This window comes from Choloepus didactylus, chromosome 8 (assembly GCF_015220235.1).
Source record: "Choloepus didactylus isolate mChoDid1 chromosome 8, mChoDid1.pri, whole genome shotgun sequence".
Lineage (NCBI taxonomy): Eukaryota > Metazoa > Chordata > Mammalia > Pilosa > Megalonychidae > Choloepus > Choloepus didactylus.
In genome coordinates, this window is record NC_051314.1 from 122,714,996 (window position 1) to 122,728,242 (window position 13,247).

General features: G+C 37.2%; 1 long non-coding RNA gene across 1 annotated transcript in view; it reads left to right on the plus strand.

The window, feature by feature from the left end:
* Window positions 1-995: 995 nt before the first annotated feature.
* The window catches only part of LOC119543458, a 33,145-nt gene continuing 20,893 nt past the window's right edge, over window positions 996-13,247 (plus strand). Inside the window, exon 1 of the long non-coding RNA XR_005218589.1 lies at window positions 996-1,041. This is a non-coding gene — a long non-coding RNA (uncharacterized LOC119543458). The remainder of the gene's footprint in view (window positions 1,042-13,247) is intronic.

Here is a 13,247-nt window from a genome sequence, read left to right on the forward strand (position 1 = left end):
GATTTTTTTGTACATAATAAACAAACAGAAGTAAACAGGAATCTAATAGAAACTTGATGTTGTCTGACCCGCTAGTCATGCATGTAATTCACTTGAGAGCAATTTTGTAAGCAGTCACTATATGTTTATGGTTGCTTATTCAGAATTTCTAAGATAAATAGCTTTTTTATTCCATTAGATCATATAGATTGAAATTAAACAAAAAAAAAAATGAAGGGTCCTTTCATGGGCTAAGTTAGTATAATGAAATAGTTGTTTGTAAAAGAAAAGATATCCAACAGAATTGCTTATTTTTAGAATTACAGGGAGTTTCAAAAGTGATGGAGCAAAAAAATTATTTAACCTTCCCCCTCAATTTACAGCTCAGGAAACTGTGCAAGGGAATATTAGTTATTTTCCAAAATGGCTACTGCTTCTTTCCTCCCAAAATATTGATTACATTCAAGATTTATGGAGCCTCTGCCTTGTGTTTATGCTACTACAATGTATTAACTGACATTATGTGCACCTGGTGCACTGCATAATATCTAGCTGAATGTGCAATAGGTTATTAATAAATATTTCCTCAAGTGTGTTGCAGTTTTTACTTTTATGTTGCTCATTATTTCACTTCTGTTTCAATATGCCTCTGCAAAGACTCAGCTCTGTTTCTCCTGGTCCCATTTATTTGCTTCATTGCCCATGTGAATTTTAGAATTTATCTTTTTTGACATATCTCTTATCTATCTGATCACATTTATCGAAAAGTCAAGATGACAAAATCTTCACTTTGCAGTAGCCACACTTGTGTTTTCATTTCTCAGCAACTATCCAGTAAACACCCCTGACCACATCCAGTTTTAGTGTCACAGTTTGACATGAGCATCCTGCCCAGAGGATGTTTCCTACCAGCGAGTGTCACTGAGCCTCAGCACTTCCTACTCTTGGGGCACAAGCAGGGCTCAATACATGTTCAGCCACGGACATCTGCCTGAAGCTTAACTGGCCAAGAAGAAGGCCACTTCGATAGCCCTTGTTGTTGGTTCTTCTCAATTAGCTAAGGTAACTTCTAACGAGTTTCTTGTGATTGCCATTGATTTCAAGTGACTTGAAGATAGGCTATTTTCAATAGCAGTGTGACTTTCTTCTCCACTAGTGTTAAGAGGTCAGATGAAGCTCATACTTGCACTATTATAATCAGTTTTATTTTTCTGCATAAATTCTTTTCTTGGTTTCATTGCAATTTTTATGTAGTATATTTTCTGAAAGCTATGCTATGTACTTTCAATTCCACATGTCACAAACATTCACTAATGCTCAGCAAATCCTCAAAAAATATTCCATCATAAATGACAGTTACAGGGTGAGTATATGCACATCAAGAAAGAAATTGGAGTTTCTAGGCAAAAGCTATTTTTTTCCAAATGTTTTTTTAAAACTGTCTTTTTTTATTCACCTTCTAACACTCATCTTAGAGTTTGTCTAATTTAGAATCCTTTCCTTATGCTATCAATTTGTTTAGGGGTGCCTATATATGCGGCCATAGCTCCCTGCGCTTATATGGTACTTGTTCCAGTTTATTAATGCTGCCATTATGCAAAACACCAGAAAAAAGGGGGTTTGTTTGGTTACAAAGTTACAGTCTTAAGGCCATAAAGTGTCCAAGGGTAAGGCATCAATAATAGGGTACCTTCAGTGAAGGATGGCTGATGGCACCCAGAAAACCTCTGTTTGCTGGGAAGGCACATGGCTGGTGTCTGCTTGCTCCAAAGTGGCATTTCAAAATGGTGTTCTCCAAAATGTCAGAGTCAGCATTCAACTGCCATCTTAAAAATGTCTTTTTAAGCTGCAGCAGTGAGCTCCTTCTGTCTGAGTTCTTACATGGCTCCAGTGATTTAATTAAGACCCACACTGAATGGGTGGGGCCACACCTCCATGGAAATAGTTGAATCAAAGGTGTTACCCACAGTTGGGTGGGTCACATCTCCATGGAAACTACCTAATCCAAAGATTCCAACCTAATTAACACTAATACATCTGACCCCACAAGATTGCATTAAAGAACATGACATTTGGGGGGACATAATACATCCAAACCGGCACAGTACTTTATCATGGTATTTTATTCAAGGAACTGTCATCAAAGATATGTCTTTTTGATTTCCTCATAGGACTGTAAGTTTCTTGGTTGCCAGGAAAATATCACATAAAGTTTTGTATTCCCATTGCCTAATGAGTACCCACCCAGCAGAAATACATAACAAATATTTGTTTATAAATTAACATGGGGCTTATGCTTCTACATCCATTTCTGAATTTGTTGTGTAGCTCCTATATGACATAAGTAGAAATATACAAGTAAAAACTAAAATGTCACTGGTGTAAAAGTCTCACATATTCACCTTCCTTGACCATCAAAGAATGTAAATAATGTAGCAAAATCTTATAACTTATAAGTAAGTTTATAAGTACTCTGTGAGAAATCAATACTTTTACATCTATTATTTAAACCAAATGAAGTGTATAGGGCATTCAGATGCCCTGTTTCTACCCTATTTCTATCTCTTTTTCTCTATCTTATATTTGGGAGTTGAATAATCCCAATTTAAATCTAAAACTATGAATAGAAAAATAACACTTAAGGAAAGTGTGATCCAGGTTTCTACATAAACATCCCGCATTTAAGCTTCCATTCATTTCCTTTTTTAAGCCAAATATCTATAATAATGTGGTTGAGTGCAAATTATCAGCTTGAATTTTAGTTACTAAAAGTAGAAACTACAATAGTTAAGGAAAAGTATTGACTAGCTGTAAAGAATATTGATGTAAGAATGTCAGATATTACCTTTTCTTCAACTTGTTTTAGATTCATTTATCTTGCTAAATCCTAAACTTACTTTATACTGACTTGTTCATTTTCTATCAGCTAGACTGAAACATAAACTCCACGAGAGCAAGCAATTTTGTTGGACTGTTCACTTTTATATTCCCAAGGCCTGGGAAATGGAAAAGTCTTTTGCAAACAGTAGTTGCTTAAAAAAAAATGTGTTGAATAAACTTCACTTGGAGAGCAAGTTCCTGAATTTGTGGGAGTTTATCATCCACCCTGCCATCAGAGGTGTGATAACACCAGAGTCAGGGCTAGTCAGACTAAGGCTTCTGATTTGTCAACCAATTAGGCATCATTTATATAGTTGAATGTCTGAGGCATCAGACGGTACAGGCACTCCTGCTGAATCCTGACCTGCTCACTAGTGGCAATGAACAGGGAACGATGTACCTCTAACACTTCTCTACATATATCTCTTCCAATCAAAGGAACCTTTCTGGCACTTAACTAGATACAGAAGTACAAGCATGTAACACATCAATTTTTTCTATATATTCAAATGTGGAAGCAACAGCAATGGTGCATTGAATTGGCCCAAAGGGGGTTCCAACCACAGGGTCATGTTAGGTTCTCTTTTCCACTGTGAATTGTGCCAAACCCCAGCTAAATATGGTGCCCATTTCTGGAGGAGAATGGGTATGATGTGGAACCTTAGTATATATGGTTTAATATTCAATACTTTATTAGTTGTTCTATTTGATTTCTATGTAACAGAATTCCAAGAGAGCTTTTTCGTTTAGGCAAAGGATATTTGATAATGTGCCTATCAAGTAAAGATGCTAATTTTAAATGGACTCTGACTGAATATTTGAATACTCAATTTTTTTTAAGCATGCAAAAATCAACAATGAGTAGGCATTAGGTGTGAGTATGCATACGTGGAATTATCTTGCTTTTGGTTTTATTTGCTTAAATTTTCTTCTCATTTTTATTTTGATTTAGTTTTGGGTCTGGTGTAGATAGAAGGAAATTTGTCTAAATTCACATTATAAATTAGTCATAAAAATGCTTTGAGTTGGCATTAATTATAAAAAAGGAGAAATGGAATGTTAAGCATAGAAATGGGACTTAAAATATGTAAAGACACAGATTTATATATTTTTGTAAAGCACACTTTGATAAGGCAAACTACTTTTCTATTAAAGAAAAAAATCTTACAGCAGGCTGTGTCAGTGGGAGGTATGGTATCCAAAAGAAGGTGCTTGGCAAAATTTCTTGTGATCTGAATTCAATGTACCTTAGAAGTGCTAAGGTGAAAGTTTGATAAATACACTTTGGAGCACAGAAATGTCTTAATTAGCTACTAAATTTAATTTACACAAAATTTTCCTTATTATAGAATCCAAAGAATTGTGTGTTTTAGAAGTAATCAGGAAAACAGAGATGAACATTAACAATCCCTGCATGAGACTTGGGTAGCACCCTTCTCTTTCTGCCAATATTTCTCTAAAGAGTGATAAGTAAAATACCCGGCTCTGTATCGTCTGTCCTACTGGCTTACAGTGTAGATTCCTTTGCCTTGCCTCAGACTTATGGACTCATAATGTCCAGGTTGGGACATAGGAATCTGAATTTTGGGTAGACACAGGAAATTATTATGAGTAATTAAAATCAAAAAACATATGCTATATTTTCATGAATTTTCACCTGTGTAAATTAATTTAAACATAATTTTCTAACATGAGCACACCCAGGCTTATCAGAGAAGTACGAAAGAACCAAACTGTCCTCATTAACATCATATCTTTCCTTCTATCTTCTCTCTTTTTCTGCTCTTTCTGTGGAACTCCTTATTGACTAGGGACATTTTACATGACCCTAAACTAAGCTTTCTGCTTTAAATCTCTCGCCTTCCTCCACCCTACTGTTCTACTTCTAGATTCTCACTGTCAAACTGTTCTCGTAAGAAACTGACTCCCAGAGAAGGTTCAAATCATGAAGAGTCTCAGACTGTTAAGGTTTTATCCTCAATCAAAGCAGAGCAAATAGCACTGCATCAAAAACCTGACTCAAAATCCATAAAGATGGTGGAGAGGAAATCATCATATCTGGAAATAGTGCCCTGGAATTAGGGCTGTCAAATGAAGTTATAAAACACCAAAGATAAGAATTGACCAGCTAAGGGAAACAAAATCAGCTGAGATTAATATCACTTATTGTCTTAAATCTGAAAATCACACTTAACAACATGGAAGAATTACAAAAACATTACACTGAAGGAAAAAAGCTTTACACAAAAGAATACATTTTGTTTTGTTCAAATTTTGCGATGTAGAATAGGGAGAAATAATCTATAGTATTGAAACATCAGGAAGGTGGTTATCTCTTGGGAGTTTTTATTGGAATGCGCTTGGGGGAAATTCCTGGGATATAGTAATTTTACTTCTTGATCACGTTTTGGTTACACAGATGTAAGCAAAAACCCATTAATGGTAGACTAAGATTTGTGAATTTCATTGTATGTTTGTATATAAACTTGATTTCAAAAGAAAAAAAGAAGTGTGAACAAATATTGAAAGGCAGTTAGTGATAAGCATGCTGAAGTACTTAAGTAGAAGTGATTTTGAAACTACTGTGAAATACATTTTAAAATGCATCCAAAATATATTGATCAATGGACTGAGGGATGGATAGATATGTGATAAAGCAAGAATAGTAAAATGTTAATGGTAAAATCTAGGTAGTGTATATAAATGCTGTAAAATTATTTCAACATTACTAGTATTTTGAAATTTTCACTATATAATAATAATGGTGGGGGTGGGGGTGGGGAGCAGGTTCTGATCAGCGACATTTTGAAGAGTCCACACAGACTTGGTGCACAGTTAGTGCATGGCAGTCTTGGGGGAGCACGGCAACCAAGAACTCAGGATCCCAGGGGCCAGCCCTGAGTAGTCGCAAATCTGCAGTCCTAAACCCAGGTGCCTCAAACGCTGAAATACACACTACCTGGAATAAAGGAGGATACTGATATCAGCATCTCAGGAAGAAAAACAACCATTTATTACAAAAACAAAGTGTTTTTATCCATTTCTTTTTAGCGCCTGTTGAAAACAACAGTTCTGAGTTTTATGAAAGTTGGGATATTCAGAATAGTTTTCTCTCCATCTAAAGTGTAATGCTACCACCCTAACTACCCTTAATTGACAAATTAACATATGTATATACTGCAATTGTGAGTTACCTCTTACAACATCCTCATGAAGATACATACTAGGGCAAAATCTAAACTATGGGAGATTGCTGCTGGTTTGCTTTTTAATTCAGAATGACCATCTGGAAAGGGAAATATTTGAGAAGAAAAGTGCAGTAAACTAGGCAGCATGGAAAGGAAAGAACTAATGTTTGGTATATAGAATAATTATGTCATAATCAAGCTGTTTCTGATGGAATAAAATGAATATATTGGTAAATCATAGTTTTTCATTCTTTGTGTTTCATTTTTTTTTCTTTTTTTAATCTTCATTTTATTGAGATATATTCACATACCACGCAGTCATACAAAACAAATCGTACTTTCAATTGTTTACAGTACCATTACATAGTTGTACATTCATCACCTAAATCAATCCCTGACACCTTCATTAGCACACACACAAAAATAACAAGAATAATAATTAGAGTGAAAAAGAGCAATTGAAGTAAAAAAGAACACTGGGTACCTTTGTCTGTTTGTTTCCTTCCCCTGTTTTTCTACTCATCCATCCATAAACTAGACAAAGTGGAGTGTGGTCCTTATGGCTTTCCCAATCCCATTGTCACCCCTCATAAGCTACATTTTTATACAACTGTCTTCGAGATTCATGGGTTCTGGGTTGTAGTTTGATAGTTTCAGGTATCCACCACCAGCTACCCCAATTCTTTAGAACCTAAAAAGGGTTGTCTAAAGTGTGCGTAAGAGTGCCCACCAGAGTGACCTCTCGGCTCCTTTTGGAATCTCTCTGCCACTGAAGCTTATTTCATTTCCTTTCACATCCCCCTTTTGGTCAAGAAGATGTTCTCCGTCCCACGATGCCGGGTCTACATTCCTCCCCGGGAGTCATATTCCACGTTGCCAGGGAGATTCACTCCCCTGGGTGTCTGATCCCACGTAGGGGGGAGGGCAGTGATTTCACCTTTCAAGTTGGCTTAGCCAGAGAGAGAGGGCCACATCTGAGCAACAAAGAGGCATTCGGGAGGAGGCTCTTAGGCACAACCATAGGGAGGCCTAGCCTCTCCTTTGCAGCAACCGTCTTCCCAAGGGTAAAACTTATGGTAGAGGGCTCAACCCATCAAACCACCAGTCCCCTATGTCTGTGGTCATGTTAGCAACCATGGAGGTGGGGTAGGCGAAAACCCTTGCATTCTCCACAGGCTCCTCAAGGGGGCACTACATCTTTTTTTTTCCTTGTTTTTCTTTCTTTTTTTTTTAACTTTCCCTTCTTTTTTAAATCAACTGTATGAAAAAAAAGTTAAAAAGAAAACAAACATATGATAAAAGAACATTTCAAAGAGACCATAACAAGGGAGTAAAAAAAGACAACTAACCTAAGATAACTGCTTTACTTCCAACATGTTCCTACTTTACCCCAAGAAAGTTACATAATATAGCAACATTTCTGTGAACTTGTTCCTACTATATCCATCAGAAATTAACAGACCATAGTCATTGCTGGGCATCCCCAGAACGTTAAATAGCTTATCTGTTCTTCTTGGATTATTGTTCCCCCTTCCTTAATTGCTCTCTACTGCTAGTTCCCCTACATTCTACATTATAAACCATTTGTTTTACATTTTTCAAAGTTCACATTAGTGGTAGCATATAATATTTCTCTTTCTGTGCCTGGCTTATTTCGCTCAGCATTATGTCTTCAAGGTTCATCCATGTTGTCATATGTTTCACAAGGTCGTTCCTTCTTACTGCCGCGTAGTATTCCATCGTGTGTATGTACCACATTTTATTTATCCACTCATATGTTGAAGGACATTTGGGTTGTTTCCATCTCTTGGCAATTGTGAATAATGCTGCTATGAACATTGGCGTGCAGATATCTGTTCGTGTCACTGCTTTCCGATCTTCCAGGTATATACCGAGAAGTGCAATCGCTGGATCGAATGGTAACTCTATATCTAGTTTTCTAAGGAACTGCCAGACTGACTTCCAGAGTGGCTGAACCATTATACAGTCCCACCAACAATGAATAAGAGTTCCAATTTCTCCACATCCCCTCCAGCATTTGTAGTTTCCATTTGTTTAATGGCAGCCATTCTAACCGGTGTTAGATGGTATCTCATTGTGGTCTTAATTTGCATCTCTCTAATAGCTAGTGAAGCTGAACATTTTTTCATGTGTTTCTTGGCCATTTGTATTTCCTCTTCAGAGAACTGTCTTTTCATATCTTTTGCCCATTTTATAATTGGGCTGTCTGTACTATTGTCATTGAGTTGTAGGATTTCTTTATATATGCAAGATATCAGTCTTTTGTCAGATACATGGTTTCCAAAAATTTTTTCCCATTGAGTTGGCTGCCTCTTTACCTTTTTGAGAAATTCCTTTGAGGTGCAGAAACTTCTAAGCTTGAGGAGTTCCCATTTATCTATTTTCTCTTTTGTTGCTTGTGCCTTGGGTGTAAAGTCTAGGAAGTGGCCGCCTAATACAAGGTCTTGAAGATGTTTTCCTACATTATCTTCTAGGAGTTTTATGGAACTTTCTTTTATATTGAGATCTTTGGTCCATTTTGAGTTAATTTTTGTGTAGGGGGTGAGGTAGGGGTCCTCTTTCATTCTTTTGGATATGGATATCCAACTCTCCCAGCCCCATCTGTTGAAAAGACCATTATGACTCAGTTCAGTGACTTTGGGGGCCTTATCAAAGATCAGTTGGCCATAGATCTGAGGGTCTATCTCTGAATTCTCAATTCGATTCCATTGATCTATATGTCTATCTTTGTGCCAGTACCATGCTGTTTTGGCAACTGTGGCTTTATAATAAGCTTCAAAGTCAGGGAGTGTAAGTCCTCCCACTTCGTTTTTCTTTTTTAGAGTGTCTTTAGCAATTCGAGGCATCTTCCCTTTCCAAATAAATTTGATAACTAGCTTTTCCAAGTCTGCAAAGTAGGTTGTTGGAATTTTGATTGGGATTGCGTTGAATCTATAGATGAGTTTGGGTAGAATTGACATCTTAATAACATTTAGCCTTCCTATCCATGAACATGGAATGTTTTTCCATCTTTTTCCATCTTTTAAGGTCCCCTTCTATTTCTTTTAGTAGAGTTATGTAGTTTTCTTTGTATAGGTCTTTTACATCTTTGGTTAAGTTTATTCCTAGGTACTTGATTTTTTTAGTTGCTATTGAAAATGGTATCTTTTTCTTGAGTGTCTCTTCAGTTTGTTCATTTCTAGCATATAGAAACATTACTGACTTATGTGCATTAATCTTGTATCCCGCTACTTTGCTAAATTTGTTTATTAGCTCTAGTAGCTGTATCGTCGATTTCTCAGGGTTTTCTAGATATAAGATCATATCATCTGCAAACAATGGCAGTTTTACTTCTTCTTTTCCAATTTGGATGCCTTTTATTTCTTTGTCTTGCCGGATTGCCCTGGCTAGCACTTCCAGCACAATGTTGAATAATAGTGGTGACAGCGGGCATCCTTGTCTTGTTCCTGATCTTAGAGGGAAGGCTTTCAGTCTCTCACCATTGAGTACTATGCTGGCTGTGGGTATTTCATATATGCTCTTTATCATGTTGAGGAAGTTTCCTTCAATTCCTACCTTTTGAAGTGTTTTTATCAAAAAGGGATGTTGGATTTTGTCAAATGCTTTTTCAGCATCTATTGAGATGATCATTTGATTTTTCCCTTTTGACTTGTTAATGTGTTGTAATACATTGATTGATTTTCTTATGTTGAACCATCCTTGCATGCCTGGAATGAACCCCACTTGGTCATGGTGTATGATTTTTTTAATGTGTCTTTGCATTCGATTTGCAAGTATTTTGTTGAGGATTTTTGCATCTATATTCATTAGGGAGATTGGCCTGTAGTTTTCCTTTTTTGTAGCATCTTTGCCTGGTTTTGGTATTAGATTGATGTTAGCTTCATAAAATGAGTTAGGTAGTGTTCCATTTTCTTCAATGTTTTGAAAGAGTTTGAGTAAGATTGGTGTCAGTTCTTTCTGGAAAGTTTGGTAGAATTCCCCTGTGAAGCCATCTGGCCCTGGGCATTTATTTGTGGGAAGATTTTTGATGACTGATTGGATCTCTTTGCTTGTGATGGGTTGGTTGAGGTCTTCTAGTTTTTCTCTGGTCAGTCTAGGTTGTTCATATGTTTCCAGGAAATCGTCCATTTCTTCTACATTATCCAGTTTGTTGCCATACAGTTGTTCATAATATCCTCTTATAATTTTTTTAATTTCTTCAGGATCTGCAGTTATGTCACCTTTTTCATTCATTATTTTGTTTATATGGGTCTTCTCTCTTTTTGATTTTGTCAGTCTAGCTAGGGGCTTGTAATCTTGTTGATCTTCTCAAAGAACCAACTTTTGGTGATATTTATCCTCTCTATTGTTTTTTTGTTCTCCATGTCATTTATTTCTGCTTTAATTCTTGTTATTTCTTTTCTTCTACTTGGTTTAGGATTGGTTTGCTGTTCATTTTCTAGCTTCTTCAGTTGATCCATTAGTTCTTTGATTTTGGCTCTTTCTTCCTTTTTAATATATGCGTTTAGTGCTATAAATTTCCCCCTTAGCACTGCTTTTGCTGCATCCCATAGGTTTTGGTATGTTGTGTTCTCATTTTCATTCGTCTCTATATATTTAGCAATTTCTCTTGCTATTTCTTCTTTAACCCACTGATTGTTTAGGAGTGTGTTGTTTAACCTCCAGGTATTTGTGAATTTTCTAAGTCTCTGATGGTTATTGACTTCTAATTGTATTCCATTGTGGTCAGAGAATGTGCTTTGAATAATTTCAATCTTTTTAAATTTACTGAGGCTTGTTTTATGTCCCAGCATATGATCTATTCTGGAGAAAGTTCCGTGAGCACTAGAAAAGTATGTGTATCCTGGTGATTTGGGATGTAATGTTCTGTATATGTCTGTTAAATCTAATTCATTTATCAGATTGTTTAGGTTTTCAATTTCCTTATTGGTCTTCTGTCTGGTTGATCTATCTATAGGAGAGAGTGATGTGTTGAAGTCTCCCACAATTATTGTGGAAACATCAATTGCTTCCTTTAGTTTTGCCAGTGTTTCTCTCATGTATTTTGTGGCACCTTGATTGGGTGCATAGACATTTACGATTGTTATTTCTTCTTGTTGAATTGCCCCTTTTATTAGTATGTAGTGGCCTTCTTTGTCTCTCAAAACATCCCTGCATTTGAAGTCTATTTTATCTGAGATTAATATTGCTACACCTGCTTTCTTTTGGCTGTAGCTTGCATGAAATATTTTTTTCCATCCTTTCACTTTCAGTTTCTTTGTGTCCCTGTGTCTAAGATGAGTCTCTTGTATGCAACATATTGATGGTTCATTTTTTTTGACCCATTCTGAGAATCTATATCTTTTAATTGGGGAGTTTAATCCATTTACATTCAACGTTATAACCATGAAGGCATTTCGTGAATCAGCCATCTTATCCTTTGGTTTATATTTGTCATATTTTTCCCTCTCTCTATTAATATCCTTTATTGTACCAATACCGAATCTCTTTAGTACTGAACCTTTCTCTAAGCCTCTCTGTCCTTTCTTTGTTTCTCTGTCTGTAGGGCTCCCTTTAGTATCTCCAGTAGGGCAGGTCTCTTGTTAGCAAATTCTCTCAGCATTTGTTTGTCTGTGAAAAATTTAAGCTCTCCCTCAAATTTAAAGGAGAGCTTTGCTGGATAAAGTATTCTTGGCTGGAAATTTTTCTCACTCAGAATTTTAAATATATCGTGCCACTGCCTTCTTGCCTCCATGGTGGCTGCTGAGTAGTCACTACTTAGTGTAATGCTGTTTCCTTTGTATGTGGTGAATTGCTTTTCTCTTGCTGCTTTCAGAACTTGCTCCTTCTCTTCTGTGTTTGACAGTGTGATCAGTATATGTCTCGGAGTGGGTTTATTTGGATTTATTCTATTTGGAGTTCGCTGAGCATTTATGATTTGTGTATTTATGTTGTTTAGAAGATTTGGGAAGTTTTCCCCAACAATTTCTTTGAATACTCTTCCTAGACCTTTACCCCTTTCTTCCCCTTCTGGGACACCAATGAGTCTTATATTCGGACGTTTCATATTATCTATCATATCCCTGAGGTCCATTTCGATTTTTTCAATTTTTTTCCCCATTCTTTCTTTTATGCTTTCATTTTCAATTCTGTCATCTTCCAGGTCACTGATTCATTGTTCAACTTCCTCTAGTCTTGTACTATGAGTGTCCAGAATCTTTTTAATTTGGTCAACAGTTTCTTTAATTTCCATAAGATCATCCATTTTTTAATTTAGTCTTGCAATGTCTTCTTTATGCTCTTCTAGGGTCTTCTTGATTTCCTTTGTCTCCCGTACTATGGTCTCATTGTTCATCTTTAGTTCTTTGAGTAGCTGCTCTAGGTGCTGTGTCTCTTCGGATCTTTTGATTTGGGTGCTTGGGCTTGGGTTATCCATATCGTCTGGTTTTTTCATATGCTTTATAATTTTCTGTTGTTTTTGGCCTCTTGGCATTTGCTGAACTTGATAGGGTTCTTTTAGGATTTGTAGACCAATTGAAGTCCTTATCTCTAATTTATCAGATCTACAGCTTCGTGGAGTACACTTTCTCTAACTAACCAGCAGGTGGCGTCCATGAGCCACCTGTTCTGCACAAGCCAGTTCTCCCCTGCTTAGCCTTTTTGGTGTGTGGGGGAGTGAGTCTTGTGGGGTCCAATTGGTGTACCAAGCTTGCATGTGTAGTTGGTGTTGCCTGCCCTGTATATGGGGCATGTTTCTGGGCAGTCAGGGAGGGGGGGTGGCCCTAACAATCAAATCTCCCTGGTGATCCTAGAGTTTTAAAGCTGCTGCAATAGTCTAATCCTTCAATTCAGTCCTGCCACAGTTTGTCTCTGCCAATGACCCACAAGTCCTTGGTATTGGCGTATGGCTCCTGAGACTTGCAAGTGGGCCCCTCTTCCAGGCTGTGCACCCCGGGTCCTCTGTTGAGGGATGACTGTGCTATGTCACAGGTGAGTGCCATCCCCCCAGGGCAGTTCTGGGGTGCTGGTCTGTGTAGGGAGGCTCCCAGTCTGCTGAAATGATGGCTGAATGGGGCTTTGTTAATTCACACTGCTCCACCTTCCCAACTCTGGGACAATCAGCTGAGGTTGCAGGGAAGGCTAATGTCCACACCCAGTTTTGTGGTATGTGCCTGTTATTTGAAGCACTTCCGTCACACT